General features: G+C 46.5%; 1 protein-coding gene across 2 annotated transcripts in view; it reads right to left on the bottom strand.

The window, feature by feature from the left end:
• The window catches only part of FANCC (FA complementation group C), a 78,962-nt gene extending 68,739 nt beyond the window's left edge, over nt 1-10,223 (bottom strand). Inside the window, exon 1 of one of the 2 annotated variants that reach the window (XM_066617753.1) lies at nt 10,136-10,223. The gene's annotated coding sequence lies outside the window, so the exon portion shown is untranslated. Of the gene's footprint in view, nt 1-8,976; nt 9,123-10,135 lie in introns of those variants that run through there. The other variant, XM_066617752.1, reaches the window with a different exon arrangement.
• Between the last annotated feature and the right edge of the window lie 5,506 nt (nt 10,224-15,729).

Raw genomic sequence — 15,729 nt, 5'->3', positions numbered from 1 at the left:
TCTGCTGAGGTGTCACTTCACAGCTAAGCAGCTGAGAGGTGCTCTGCAAAATTATGCCTGAGCAGAAATGGCAATTCCTGAAAGGGTTTGCCGGCACGATAACTGGGCTCTCCCAATGCTGTCCTTTCAGCAGCACCACTTCTACTGATTTGTCACTTTGCAGCTCAGAGTAGTTGATGGTGCTGAGAGAGCCCAACTATCTTGTGGGCCAGATAAAGAGCTTCCATGGGTTGGCCTTATGTTTGATAGCAAATCTATAAGACAAGACAGGGGTAACGATAGCTTTAAAAAAAAAATACTTGCACCTCTTGAACAAGTTATGAAATGTAGACAACCTAACCAGAAACAATTATGCGTTAAAAAAATGATCTATTTCTTTAAATATAAAACTGGCTAAGGTGCAAAACCGGCTTGAGCAACTAATGTGATAAACATTCCAGACCAGCAGTTATCTTCTAGAGAGCAATGTTTCCCAAACTGTAGGTCGGGACCCACCAGTGGGTTGAGAGTCAATTTTTGGTGGGTCAAGAAAAGTTTTTGAACTATTTAAAAAAAACAAAACAAAAAAAACCTGTGCAAGCACCCTTGCTCAGTTTCCAAAGGAGAAATCATTAGCTGGAATGCTAACCTGTGGTATGAGGTAAACTTCATACCCCCAAATTAAAATGTCACATTTTTCCATTTTCTCTAGTAATTGAGAAAATAGATGTAGTAGATGCAGTAGATCACAGGTGCAGTAGATCACATATGAACCCAGTTTCAGTCTTTTATCTGGCCAGGAAGTCCCTACCTATACCTTTTGCTCTCCTGTTCAGCCCTCCGGTTACCCTGGAACAGCTGTAAAGGTCTGGAGGAACAGTCCTTGAACTCCATTTCTGGGGAGAGTCTAGCAAATATTTAGACACACGTACTATACAAAAGGTATCTCGCAGCCTTGGGAGTACATGGCCCTAACTATTATTAATTAATAATTTATTAATTACTGCTGATAAATAAAATATTTCTTTCTAGATCTCTTTTTTGTGAGCCTAGTGGGTCATGATAAATTGTCATTTTAAAAAGGGAGTCCTGGTGCTAAAAAGTTTAGGAAGCACTGTTGTAGAGAAGGACACAATAGAGTTTACCTGTGTATTGCTGTACTCATCTAGGACTTCATTCACACCTCCCCTAGAAAATGCAGGTCAGCATTGAGCCCAGTTGGTACAATCCCACAGCACCCCTACATGAGTTCAGTGAATGAAAATGCAAACTGATTGTCTGAAAAAGGACTGTTCTTTCCTCAAAATCAAAGTGAGCCTGTGAAGGCTACCTTGATCTACCACTCAGAGGTGCAGAGGGCTAAACAATGAAAGGTTGCTTCTTCTGCTGCTGCAGTTAAAAAGGCACCATGGGCTCAATTGCCTGACACATTAGACCTTAACAGAGTTTGTTAACATAAATTATATATAGGAAAGGTCACGTAACCTTTGGCACTGACACTGAAAAACTATTCCCTCCGGTTTATTTTCAGTTACAATTAAATTCTCCAATTAAAACCTGCACTGCTGTAAGTGTGGGCTCCTTTTCTCCCCCATGTATTAGCTGCGACTGTTGACTCTATCTTCCTATTACATTTCATGCTGCGACAAAATTACCGCTGACAGAAGAGGTTTTCAACAATTATACTTCTCCTCTGCTTATTCAGGCTGCTTTCTGGAAGAGGAACAAAATAAAGCCTTGCTCATCTGGCCTCAGAACCTCCCAGTCAAACACTTGTTCTATACTTTTAGGAAGTGGGGAACCCTGTGGAGTTCAGGCATGGGGTATCTGTCACATCCTTCAGGCACGGTAAAGCAGCATTTCTAACATGGAACGGATTAACTTTATTCTGTCAAGTGAGCTATCTGGATTAGTGTCTCAATTGTAACATTTCAGTCAGTAACTTTTGTTAACAGTTTTAAGGCAGAGTCCTACAGTATCCAAAAGAACTAAAATCATAAGGTTAGAAAGAATACGGCTACTACCTAAAATTATTATTATTAATACGTACACATCACATTAACATAGATACACAAACGACATTACCAAAGCCATGAATCACTAAGAAAGGAAGTATATGAGCACATTAAATTGGTAAATGATGTTTCCAGACTCTACAGAAAAGAGTTCACAGAGCAGGTTTTGAGAAACAGGGGAAAAGTTAAACAATAAATTACTTTCAAGTTGTCTTCTTTCGCACATTCTATTAAAAAAAAAAACACTTTATGAAGCAGACAAATTATATATGCTGTAATTGCTTATACAGTGAAATCCACAACTGGATGAAGACAGTTTTGCCTTCAGGAACATTTGAAACACCTGACCCCAGAAGGGATTTCCCCCAGGAACCACAGGTAGACCCTTTGACCTATCAGGGCTACAATTCTATAAACATTGTATAGGATGGTGGGATTTTCATGAGGATTTTGTGGCTCCCTTGGCTGGTTCCACAACTCCCCAAGGGGGCCACGGCACAGTTTGAGAACCACTAAACTAAACTAAAGACTGCAATTTAGGCTGAACTGTGCCATAAGAACATAAGAACAGCCCCACTGGATCAGGCCATAGGCCCATCTAGTCCAGCTTCCTGTATCTCACAGCGGCCCACCAAATGCCCCAGGGAGCACACCAGATAACAAGAGACCTCATCCTGGTGCCCTCCCCTACATCTGGCATTCTGACTTAACCCATTCCTAAAATCAGGAGGTTGCGCATACACATCATGGCTTGTACCCCATAATGGATTTTTCCTCCAGAAACTCGTCCAATCCCCTTTTAAAGGCGTCTAGGCTAGACGCCAGCACCACATCCTGTGGCAAGGAGTTCCACAGACCAACCACGCGCTGAGTAAAGAAATATTTTCTTTTGTCTGTCCTAACCCGCCCAACACTCAATTTTAATGGATGTCCCCTGGTTCTGGTATTATGTGAGAGTGTAAAGAGCATCTCCCTATCCACTCTGTCCATTCCCTGCATAATTTTGTATGTCTCAATCATGTCCCCCCTCAAGCGCCTCTTTTCTAGGCTGAAGAGGCCCAAACTCCGTAGCCTTTCCTCATAAGGAAGGTGCCCCAGCCCCATAATCATCTTAGTCGCTCTCTTTTGCACCTTTTCCATTTCCACTATGTCTTTTTTGAGATGCGGCGACCAGAACTGGACACAATACTCCAGGTGTGGCCTTACCATAGATTTGTACAACGGCATTATAATACTAGCCGTTTTGTTCTCAATACCCTTCCTAATGATCCCAAGCATAGAATTGGCCTTCTTCACTGCCACCGCACATTGGGTCGACACTTTCATCGACCTGTCCACCACCACCCCAAGATCTCTCTCCTGATCTGTCACAGACAGCTCAGAACCCATCAGCCTATATCTAAAGTTTTGACTTTTTGCCCCAATGTGCATGACTTTACACTTACTGACATTGAAGCGCATCTGCCATTTTGCTGCCCATTCTGCCAGTCTGGAGAGATCCTTCTGGAGCTCCTCACAATCACTTTTGGTCTTTACCACTCGGAAAAGTTTGGTGTCGTCTGCAAACTTAGCCACCTCACTGCTCAACCCTGTCTCCAGGTCATTTATGAAGAGGTTGAAAAGCACCGGTCCCAGGACAGATCCTTGGGGCACACCGCTTTTCACCTCTTTCCATTGTGAAAATTGCCCATTGACACCCACTCTCTGCTTCCTGGCCTCCAACCAGTTCTCAATCCACGAGAGGACCTGTCCTCTAATTCCCCGACTGTGGAGTTTTTTCAGTAGCCTTTGGTGAGGGACCGTGTCAAACGCCTTCTGAAAGTCCAGATATATAATGTCCACGGGTTCACCCGCATCCACATGCCTGTTGACCTTTTCAAAGAATTCTATAAGGTTCATGAGGCAAGACTTACCCTTACAGAAGCCATGCTGACTCTCCCTCAGCAAGGCCTGTTCGTCTATGTGTTTTGAGATCCTATCTTTGATGAGGCATTCCACCATCTTACCCGGTATGGATGTTAGGCTGACCGGCCTATAGTTTCCCGGGTCCCCCATCTTTCCCTTTTTAAAAATAGGCATGACATTTGCTATCTTCCAATCTTCTGGCACCGTGGCCGTTTTGAGGGACAAGTTGCATACCTTAGTCAAGAGATCTGCAACTTCATTCTTCAATTCCTTAATAACCCTTGGGTGGATGCCATCAGGGCCCGGTGACTTATTGATCTTAAATTTATCAATGAGGTCTGAAACTTCTTCTCTTTTAACCTCTATCTGACTTAACTCCTCGGTTAGGAGGGGCCGTTCGGGCAGCGGTATCTGCCCGAGGTCTTCTGCCGTGAAGACAGATGCAAAGAACTCATTTAATTTCTCTGCCATCTCTAAGTCTCCTTTTATCTCCCCTTTCCCTCCCTCACCATCCAGAGGGCCAACCGCTTCTCTGGAGGGTTTCCTGCTTCTAACATATTTGAAGAAGCTTTTATTGTTCCCCTTAATGTTGCTGGCCATGCGTTCCTCATAGTCTCGCTTGGCCTCCCATATCACCTTCTTACATTTCTTTTGCCACAGTTTATGTTCCTTTTTATTCTCCTCATTAGGGCAAGACTTTCATTTACGGAAGGAAGCTTCCTTGCCCTTCGCAGCCTCTCTAACTTGGCTGGTTAGCCATGTGGGCACCCTCCTGGATTTAGTGGAACCCTTCTTTCTTTGCGGTATACACCTCTGCTGGGCCTCTATTACTGTTGTTTTAAGCAGCCTCCATGGAGAGATTGGACTCTTTTTACCCTCCCTTTCAACCTCCTTCTAACCAGCCTCCTCATTTGAGGGAAGTCCGCCCGTCGGAAGTCAAGGGTTTTTGTTAGAGATTTGCCTGGTATTCTTCCCCCAACGTGCACGTCAAAATGGATCGCAGCATGATCACTGTTCCCCAATGGCTCAGTAACGTTTACATCTCTAACCAGGTCCTGCGTACCGCACAATATTAAATCCAGAGTCACCTGTCCTCTGGTGGGCTCCGTGACTAGCTGATCTAAGCCACAGTCATTTAGCACGTCAAGAAATCCGGTTTCCTTATCGTGACCAGAACACAAATTGACCCAGTCAATATGAGGATAATTGAAGTCCCCCATGATTACAACCCTGTCCCTCCTTGTCACTTTCCTGATCTGTTTCCTCATTTCAAGGTCCCCATCCGATTTCTGGTCTGGAGGACGATAGCACGTCCCCAGTATTACATTGCTGCACAAGCCTGGTAATTTAACCCACAGAGATTCTACAGTGGAGTCGGACCCACCTTCAATCTCTACTTTGCTGGATTCTATCCCTTCCTTAACATAAAGGGCCACCCCACCTCCAACACGCCCCTGCCTGTCCCTCCTGTAGAGTTTATAGCCCGGGATTGCAGTATCCCACTGATTCTCCGCATTCCACCAGGTTTCCGTTATGCCCACTATGTCAATATTTTCCCTTGTCACCAGACATTCCAGTTCTCCCACCTTTGCTCGTAGACTTCGGGCATTCGCATAAAAGCATTTATACACGGAATGCCCCAGGATGGGCTGCTTATTCGCTCCTTTGTCCCCGCATCCTCTCATTGTGCCAAACCGTCTATCACATCCCATCACCCTACCTTTCCCAATTTCTTCTCCTACCCTGCCTTTGTCTTGTTGTTCTCTAACCTCCCCATCCTCATCCCATAGGGATGAGGAGTCCCGAACCGGATGCCCCTCTGCTCCTGTCGGCCTTCCCCAAGGGATCAGTTTAAAAGCTGCTCTGCCACCTTTTTAATGTTATGCGCCAGCAGTCTGGTTCCATTCTGGTTCAAATGGAGCCCGTCCCTCTTGTACAGGCCCCGCTTGTCCCAAAATGTTCCCCAGTGTCTAACGAATCTAAACCCCTCCTCCCTACACCACCGTCTCATCCACGCATTGAGACCCCTGATCTCCGCCTGCCTAGCTGGCCCTGCGCGTGGAACAGGTAGCACTTCAGAGAGCGCTACCTTTGAGGTCCTGGCTTTCAGCTTCCTGCCTAAAAGCCTAAATTTGGCCTCCAGGACCTCCCAGCTACACTTGCCCACATTGTTGGTGCCGACATGCACCACAGCCGCTACCTCTCCCCCAGCACTGTCTACTAGCCTGTCTAGACGAGAAGTGATGTCCGCAACCTTCGCACCAGGCAGGCAAGTCACCATGCGGTCCTCACATCCGTCGCAAACCCCCCTCTCTATGTTTCTAATAATCGAATCCCCCACTACAAGAAGCCCCCGACCCCCCTCCCACCGAGGAGTATCCCGAGTGCGCTCGGATACGGGCCCGTCCCCTGGAGAAGGGGTCCCCCCTAGGGGATTGTTTCCCTCCTCTCCAGGATGACGTCCTCCAGTCCCGAGACTTCCCACCCGGGCAGCCGAGGAGCTGCACGCCTGAGGTTGGGACGAAGCCTGATCGTCCCCGGAAGTCTCCCCACGGTCCTCCTCTGCCTGCCTGCGCTTCTCCAGGTCAGCCACCAAGGCTTCAAGGGAGCGGACGCGTTCCCTGAGATCCTGGAGCTCCTTGCACCGAGGACACACCCATGACTTATGCCCCAGAGGCATATAATCAAACATGTGGCACTCGATGCAGAACACTGGATAGCCTCCACCCTGCTGCTGGCTGTCTGACTGCATAGCTTTTTTGTTGTTGTTGATTTATTTAGGGGTCCTTTTAAAAACCGTACACTGGATAGCAGCCCTTTTCTCAAGGGAAGAGGAAGGGCGGTGTATGGGCCCCTGGCCTCCTCGCCCTGCTGCTGAACTCGCCCAGATGCTAAACTCTCGTGCCTTAGTTCCAGAGGCACTGGCTTCCCAGAGGCCACACGCGTCTGCAGAGAGCCTCACGCGGTGGCCCGCCTAGCTTTATACTCCTGGCTGGCTCCTCCTCCCTCCTGATTGAAAGGGGGCTGGCCTTCCCAGGTGAGTTTACAAAAGCTCAGGAAGGCAAAAGGCTGCTGATGGGTGTGACCTACTCTGCAGGCTCCTGAATGGACTGCTTGGATTAGCCTAATGGGGCTCTTAATGGGTTGGGAATTGGCCCTTCCTAGGTTCTTTCCCTCCTAGTTCTGTTCTCTTAGGCTGGACTGTTTTTGTAACCTCAAGCTAGTTTTTATTTGGGTTTGTTTAATTATTTATTGCTCTCTAGATCCTGTGTCCCAATTTACTGACCTGTTTAGGTTATGTTCTAACTTAGATTAAGTTTGCCCTCAGTGTTTGAAGCATAATGACAAAATAAATTAAACATACGTAGGTAAACCTAATTCAACAGTTGCAATTTTTCTGTAGAAATACACCATGCACTGGATAGGAAATTGATATTAAGAGATAAACGATGAGTGTTCGGGTGTTGGCTCTGGAACTTGAATAAAATGATCTTAGCCAAGAAGGAGCATCAACTCACTAGGAGACAATCTGAGAAATTTGTCTACAGGCCTTCACTAATGTCTAGGTTGGACAGTAATTTTTAACCACTGTGCTGCGGCACACTGGTGTGCCACAAATGGTTCACAGATGTGCTGTGGTAGTTGAAGGAGGATCATTTGTAAGTAGGACTATTGGTGGATGAGAGCCCCCTACTGGGAGTGCAGTGCGCCTTGTCAATTGTCAACAAACGGATGGTGTGGTTGACCATTTTAGTGCCTTGTTAGTGTGCTGAGATGAAAAAAGTTGAAAATCACTTTTCAAGTCCTGCAACCCCTCAATCTCTACAGCAGGGATGTCAAATATAAGGTCCGGGGACGGATGTGGCCTGCGAAAACATTTTATCCGGCCCTCAGGCTCTCAGCTGCTGAGCAGTGCTGAGGTGTTACGGCTGAAAGGGCAGCCCTCATGAAAATTGGGCTCTCCTGTGACTTGAAATGATTAATTTTCTCTTCTGTCATTTGCAGCTAATCAGTTCCTAAGTGAGAAAAAGCACTTATTTTTATTATGACCTATTTAATGACATCACTTCCTGCCTAATGACATCACTTCCAGCCCTCAGCAGGCATCATGAATGCTATTCAACCCACTGTATAAAACAAGTTTGACACCCCTGCTCTACAGCAATCAATTCTCCCAGGACACAGCAAGTAGCTCATGTTACATTAAGGCTACAATTCTATGCTACTTCACCTGGAATTAATTCCTACTGTGCACAGTAGGACCTACTTATGAGTACCTGAGAAGATCCCCGCTGGATCAGGCCATAGGCCTATCTAGTCCAGCTTCCTGTGGCTCACAGTGGCTGACCAAATGCTTCAGGGAGCAGACAAGACAACAAGACACCTGCATCCTGGTGCCCTCCCTTGCACCTGGCATTCTGAGGCAACCCACATCAAAAATCACCTCTTGTTGCACATACGCATCATGGCTTGTAATCCAGGATGGACTTTTCCTCCAGAAACCTGTCCAATTCTCTCTTAAAGGCCTCTAGACCAGATGCCATCACCACATCCTGTGGCAATGAGTTCCACAGACTAACTACACGCTGAGTAAAGAAATGTTTTCTTTTGTCTGTCCTAACTCTCCCAACACTCAGTTTTAGCGGATGTCCCCCATTTCTGGGATTGCGTGAGAGGGAAAAGAACATCCCTCTATCCATCCCCTGCATAATTTTGTATGTCTCAATCATGTCCCCCCTAAGGTGCCCTCAGGAGTAAACATACATAGGCTACCATTATCTATTGATCTATTTCTGTTAATCCCATTTTTTCAGTTTGTAGATACTTGTTTTAAATGACTGCAACCCACTCCAGGAGTGAAATGGGATGAAGTGAGCTTTACCTTTAAATGAGGTCTAGTAAATCCCCAAAGCAGAAATAAGTGGCAGGGGAGGAGCCCCTCCCACAGCCACCCCACACTAAAAGTATAACAACCCCTTGACAGTTTGTGTTCTCCTCCCCTTCAAGGAGGGGGATACCCCACACTGCAGCACTACCACAAAGCCACTGATAAGAGAGGGGAGCAATCCGATCTTACCTGCAGCACGAGCAACTGCTGCAGCCAGTCGACACTTTGCTCTGCGGGCCGGGGCCGGGGGCGGAGGCGCGCGCCCCGTAGCGCCGGAGCAGCAGCCACCCCTTTTCCTGGGCGCTGCGGTGCCAGCCAGCCAGCGAGCTCCCGGCAGTTCGCAAAGCGCGCGCACTAGCACGCCCAGCACTCCTCGCCTCCGCCCTCTTGGAGTGCGCAAGCGCGCGCTTTCCCCCAAGCAAGGCGCCCCTCCGCAGGCTTGGGGGAGGTCCCAGGGAGAATGCGTGGCTCCTCTTAGGAGGGAAAGCGCGGGAACTCGGGGCGGGGGGAAGCAACAGCTGTGGGGCCAGGGTCCGCGCTGAGCAAAAGAGCTGCCTTGGCGGCGACTCCTTCCCTCCCTGCACCCTGGATCTTTGCAGCTTCCTCTCCAGCACTTCAGTTGCAGCCCTGGGCAGCTTCCTGCGGGAACCCCGTGACGGCTCTTCTCCCAGTCTGTGCCTCCTTTCTCTTGTGCCCCCAACTGCAGAAGCTGCCCTCTGCTCTCTCTGAGCCTTCTGCCTGTACCCCCCCCGCCCTTACCTCTTACGCCCCCCCACCTAAGCCTTCTTCCTGTACCCCCCACCAAAGTCAGAGCGCACGTTTTCTTGTCCCCTAAAGGTAGGGTGACCAGATACAGTGGAAGACTGAGGCTGCAGTCCTGATCACACTTACCAGAGAGTAAGCCCTACTGATTATAATGGGGCTTACTTCTGAGTAGACCAGCATAGGCTTGGGCTCTAAGTGCCTCTACCTTGAACCAGGGTATAGAAGAGGGAATTGGAGCAGGTGCAGCGCAACATTAGCCAAAGGCTTTGAAAAGCTGCACCTGCCCCACTTCCCTCTTCAAGGTAGAGGCGCTCTGTCCCACTACTGCCTAAAGGAACCAACAGCTCAGCTCTGGCTTCCTATATTGTACAGACCTGCTTGGAAGCGTCCCCTCCTATAGAGACTTGCTTGGTAGTGTCTCCCCCCCCCCTTGCAACGAAAGGGGCGTCTTATTTCGTGGGAAACAGGAGTGGCCACCCAATGCCCGCTGATCTGGGGAGGGGGAGTCAACACTGAAGCGGTGCGACTGGCCTCCGTGCAAATCTGCGCGGGATCCCAGCTGCAACGCTGCGCGCACACTTACTCCGAAGTCAGGAAGCCCCAGGCCGGATGGAACACAAGCAGAACCGATTTCTGGACAGCATACATAGGACCACCAGGCGACCTCGCCCCCTCCCCGACTGCTGCTGCTGCACGCCTGCAAAGAGCAAAGTCAGCTGTCACTGCAGCATCCCGCCCAGCCTTTCAAAACTCACCCGAGCCCGGTTGCAAAGGCTGGCAGAAACCAGACTGACAGCATCGCTGGCCAATGGAAGCTGGCGAAGGCAATTGGGCTTTTTTTTTTTTGCCAGCAACGTCCAGTGGAAGAGCAAGAGGCGGGATTTCCTCGGTCTAGACTTAACTCCTTGAGCTCCAGGTGGCAGGGCAGATGCAAGACTGGGGCAATAGCCCCAGAGATGCGCTGGGGCAATAGCATGCTGGAAGAAACCAGCTCTGAACCTCCAGTTTCACAGGCAGCATGCAACCGGGCCGGTAGCCAGGATTCGGGTCGGTAGCCAGGATTCAGGGAGGGGGAAACCATTTTTTCAGGGGGGGGGCAATTATGTCAGGTATCTATACTGGTGTGCAAAATGAAGGATAAGTATTTTGAAACATCAAAGACCCATAACTAACCCAAATTTCATTAGGAGGAAATATTTTGGGTTGTGTTTTTTTTGAAAGATGCATTCATTATCTGTAAAGCAATCTAACAATGATCTGCATAGAATAAATGCATCTCTGTATGCAATGTAAAATCTATTTGTCTACATAGAAATAACATGCAACTTGTCCTTTCATTTTGAGCACCAGTGCAATACACAGACTTGCAACACTGCAAAAGTAAAACATATCACTATGATACAGGTAGTATTTACTTGTATTGAAAGCCTTTCATTTGCTGATGACAAAAGTAAATTTACTTTACCTAAAAGCAAGAGGAAAGATATTGAACTAAAATATAGCAATGCCATGGAACATTAGTTTTTTACATTATTCATTACTTTTAAAAAGCAAGGTACAGAAGATTTGAAACTACCTAGTAGAGCTGAATTCTATCTTTCTGAGAACTGAATCTTTTTAGAACCTTTTCCACACTTAAATTCTTGGTTCTCTTTAGCTCAAAAGCTAGGTATACTAAATTAGCCATTCTTGAGTGAGACACTGATAGTCTTTGAGGTCTGTTAATTCGTGTAAGCACTGAGAAGTTCCATTCACAAACTGCTGTGCTACATGCAAAAGTTCTTACTGCCGCTAACATACTGTAACAATCTTCAAAGGCACTCCGGTGTTTGTATATTTCACTGAAGAAATTTCGCTTTTCAATTTTGTTCTTCTCAAGGAAATGTTTTACTACTTTCATTTCTTCTTTACTTGGAATGGTAATATTGAAATTTTTTAGATAATTAAGCCTACCATTTTCATCATCTAAATTTTCTGCTGCAGTTATTGCCTGAAGAATCTCTTCATTGTCTAGGAATCTTCTTTTTATTTCAGCTAGCACTACATCCAGAATTTCAAAAAAGTCAGAAGCATGCTTACTGTGGGTATCACTACATGATGCTCTGTTACCTGTTGTTTCAGACACTACATAATCATCAAGTAAGGAATTAAATTTCCTTTTCCTTGGCATTTTTACTTCTTCCTCTTTAGCCAGTTTTGATGTTTCCTGCAGAATTGATTTCAAAGTCTCACTGTTTCTTAAGTCTTCGAGTGAACTTTATGTAGCTTGAATTAAGTTATAGACCTGCTCCAAGGAAATGTCATGACTTTGGAGTCCCTTATCTACTGGAGAAAGAATTTCCAAAATATTTTTCATTACCACTAGACAAAATCTAAACTCTTGCTTCCACATTATAAGATGGAGACCAGTGCTAAGAACCACATCTTCCCCAGCAAATTTTTCCATTATTTATTGATATTAGTTCAAGAGTTTCTGATATATGTTTGTATTCTTCAAAATTGTCCTACACACCTGAAGATGTCCTGACCATCTCTATTCCAGCAGAAGAGAAAGAGCTTTGCCTTCATACTCAGCAGCTACTACCCCAAAAAATTGTATAATTCCACACATTGTCCAAAAAATTCCCTCACCATTGGCACAACTTCAACTGCTTTAACTACAACTAAATGCAGCCTGTGGGTAAAACAATGGATGTATGAAATTTCTTTCTTCAGTTTTTTTATTATTAATGCCTGGACACTACCTTTCTTGCCACTCATAACTGATGCTCCATCGTAACATTGGTTCAACAGATTATTAGGATTTAAACCATACCTTTGGAACGTATCTAAAGTTGTGTTTGTAGAAGTCTCAGCATCCAAAGCAGTTGTTGTCTCTATGGATAGCATGGATTCGTAATTTTCACTATCTTTAACATATCTAGTAGCAATTGCTATATTTTCTCTTAGATTTTTGTCTTTTGTTCCATCCTCCAAGACAGAAAAAAATGGGACATCTACAGTCTTTATGTCATTGGAAACTTCCTCTTGAATGAGATCAGTCATTACTTTAACTATTTCATTTTGAATTTCTGGGGATTGGTAAGTGGCATTCTTTGGAATAATTTTATAAGATTCAGCTAGTTTTGGGTCCTTTTTGAGGGTATATTTGAAAAGGTTTTTAAATAAACTTTCCTCCACATGTTCTTCAGTGTTGTATATTCCCCTCATTGGAAGGTCATTAGCTACAAGAAACTGAGTGATTTCAACAATGCTTGTAATACCTATGTTTTTCAAGCACATTGTCATTAATTAGAGCTGAAATAGATTGAATCAGTTCTTTGGTTTCTTTCAGACCACATTAACATAGCCTGCACATGGGTCTCTTGCTTGCCAAACCCTTGCTTTCCTCTCTCCCCTCCCAAAGAGAAAGGCCCTACCAGACCCAAACAGCAAAAATGTCCATCCAAAATCTCAGGTGCCAGAGCCATGCTTTTCTCTTCCCCCCCAAAGAGAAAGGCCCTACCAGACCCAAACAGCAGAAATGGTCCATCCAAAATCTGATGCCAGAGCTATGCTTTTCTCTTCCCCCCCCCCCAGAGAAAGGCCCTACCAGACCCAAACAGCAGAAATGGCCCATCCAAAATCTCCTGCCTGCTCACCCCCAAATGATGCCAGAGTCACTCAGCAGCAGCCTCCAGGATCCTGCAAAGTGCCTACACAGCCACTCAGCTCCCAGGAAGGTGATTAAAGGCAATGAGCACATTCCCTCCAGGCTTTTTCATGCCCAACTCTCTGGTGTCCTGTGACTATCAGCAGGTCACTATGATTGGCCCCTAAGGTGAGTTACTAAGCATCAGCAGCCTGAGCTGATTGGAGGAGGCTGCTTGCAGGGAGGGGCTGAGCTGTCAAGGAACAGGAGCTAAATTGGAGGACATTCAACCACATTACATGACAAGTGTGGAAAAAATGCCAGGGGGGGCAAACTGCTGGCTTGGGGGGAAAGCCTGGCCCCTCCCCTAGCTATGGCCCTGCATGCAACTGACTGGGCTGGGGAGCAAACTTTGTCTTTAAAATGCCACAACAGCCTTATTCAACACGCCTCTTACAGTCTTCTGTGAATCATTAGAGACTTCTTCTTAGTTCTGTTACCCAAACAATCAATTTCATACCACATATTTCAGGAAAGTGCCATCCTGCTCGCGCTCACGCTCTCTCTCTCTCTCTCTCTCTCCGTGTATATATGGATAAATATACAAAATTATGCAGGGGATGAAAAGAGTAGATAGAGGGATTTTCCTTCTCACACAACACCAAAACCAGGCGACATCCACTAAAAGTGAGTGTCAGAAGAGTTAGAACAGACCAAAAAAATACAGACATGCCCCCATATCCACAGGAGTTCTGTTCCAGAACCCCCCACAGTTACCTGAAACCACGAATACTGGCAAGTGCCTGCCCCCCACGCAGGCCCTAGGAGAGGGGGATAAAGGGGGTAACTTGTACCTGGGCCAGGGTCAAAAAGGGGCCCAGGAGCTGAAGGAGGGAGACATACAAAATTATGCAGGGAATGGACAGAGTGGATAGGGAGATGCTCTTTACACTCTCACATAATACCAGAACCAGGGGACATCCAATAAAATTGAGTGTTGGGCGGGTTACGACAGACAAAAGAAAATATTTCTTTACTCAGCGTGTGGTCAGTCTGTGGAACTCCTTGCCACAGGATGTGGTGCTGGGGTCTAGCCTAGAAGCCTTTAAAAGGGGATTGGACAAGTTTCTGGAGGAAAAATCCATTATGGGGTACAAGCCATGATGTGTATGCGCAACCTCCTGATTTTAGAAATGGGTTATGTCAGAATGCCAGATGCAAGGGAGGGCACCAGGATGCAGGTCTCTTGTTATCTGGTGTGCTCCCTGGGGCATTTGGTGGGCCGCTGTGAGATACAGGAAGCTGGACTAGATGGGCCTATGGCCTGATCCAGTGGGGCTGTTCTTATGTTCTTATGAGGGGTTCCAGAAATTTCCTGGGATCTTACATTTTCCAGTGTCACCCAGACTCACTGCCCACATGGGATGCTGGGAGCATTACCATGGGCACATGGCGGCAACTATTGCCACAAGCCATACACACCAGGCCCAGGAATGTTCCTTAACAGTGTCGCATCTGAGTGGAAGCTGGCCTGCTACAGTGGATCCACTTATCATGAAGGAGTGTAGAGTTCAGGAACACAGCTGCAGGAGTGCAGCTGCTACAGAAGTATGTCTTGGTGCAAACAAGACACTTTCCATTCTAGTGTGAATCTAAATACTAATCCTCCTGAGATGATTTTCTATATTGAAAAATTTCAGAGAGACTTAGGAGTGTGTTTGGTTTTCCGACTGTATCTAGTGGCCAACGCCAGGCAGGAAGGTAGACCTGAGCTCTGCATTGGGAAGAGTGTTAGACCTGGGCTCCAAAGACTATTCCAGCTGTTTCACTTTCCTCCTGCCTGTTTGGCCCCCATTCTGCTCACCCCCATTGCCACCCTCCACTCACCCCCTCCCTCTTTGGGAAGGGGCCCAAAAGAAATGTGTACCCCCTGATAAGATTCCTCTCAGAGGCCCTGCCCCCACTCTCCACTCCCCTTACGTCCGGAAGGTTATTTGAGCCCAGCAAAAGGCCAAGGATGTCCATCTGCATTATAAGGCACTTTTCTCTGTGAAACCGGAAGTCGCATGCTTTGAGCACTAGAACTCAGTCTGAGCCCGCCAGAGGCCACAAACAGACATCCATGTCCTCTGCCGGGCTCAGACGACCTTCTGGAAGTAAGGGGAGCAGAGCTCCACTCATCTCTGGACAGAGTGCATGCGGGGGTGTACACAGGAGGCCACTGAATCTGCGAATATGGGATTTGCAGATAAGGGGGTGTTACATGAAAATCCCCTTTTTTCCTTTTAGTTGTAATTTTCTCTCTATATCTGGTTATGTTACCTAAACATCATGCAGGCCACACTTCTCCCAGCACACGTTTCCATAAACTCTGGTCAAGTCACAAGCTTATACAACCTCCACCTCTCTAGGAAGAAGTCTGGCATTGTAAATCATTGTTTGAGTGTCTCCTATTCATTGTATTGTTTTAACTCAATCACTGTTTAAGTACTCTATGCAAATTTGAACTGCCTTCCTGGGTTACTGTATTTACTGTATTGTGTAAG

Source organism: Tiliqua scincoides, chromosome 2 (genome assembly GCF_035046505.1).
Source record: "Tiliqua scincoides isolate rTilSci1 chromosome 2, rTilSci1.hap2, whole genome shotgun sequence".
Classification (NCBI taxonomy): Eukaryota; Metazoa; Chordata; class Lepidosauria; order Squamata; family Scincidae; genus Tiliqua; species Tiliqua scincoides.
Note: the sequence above shows the minus strand (reverse complement) of the source record. Positions and strands in the feature narration are given on the sequence as shown.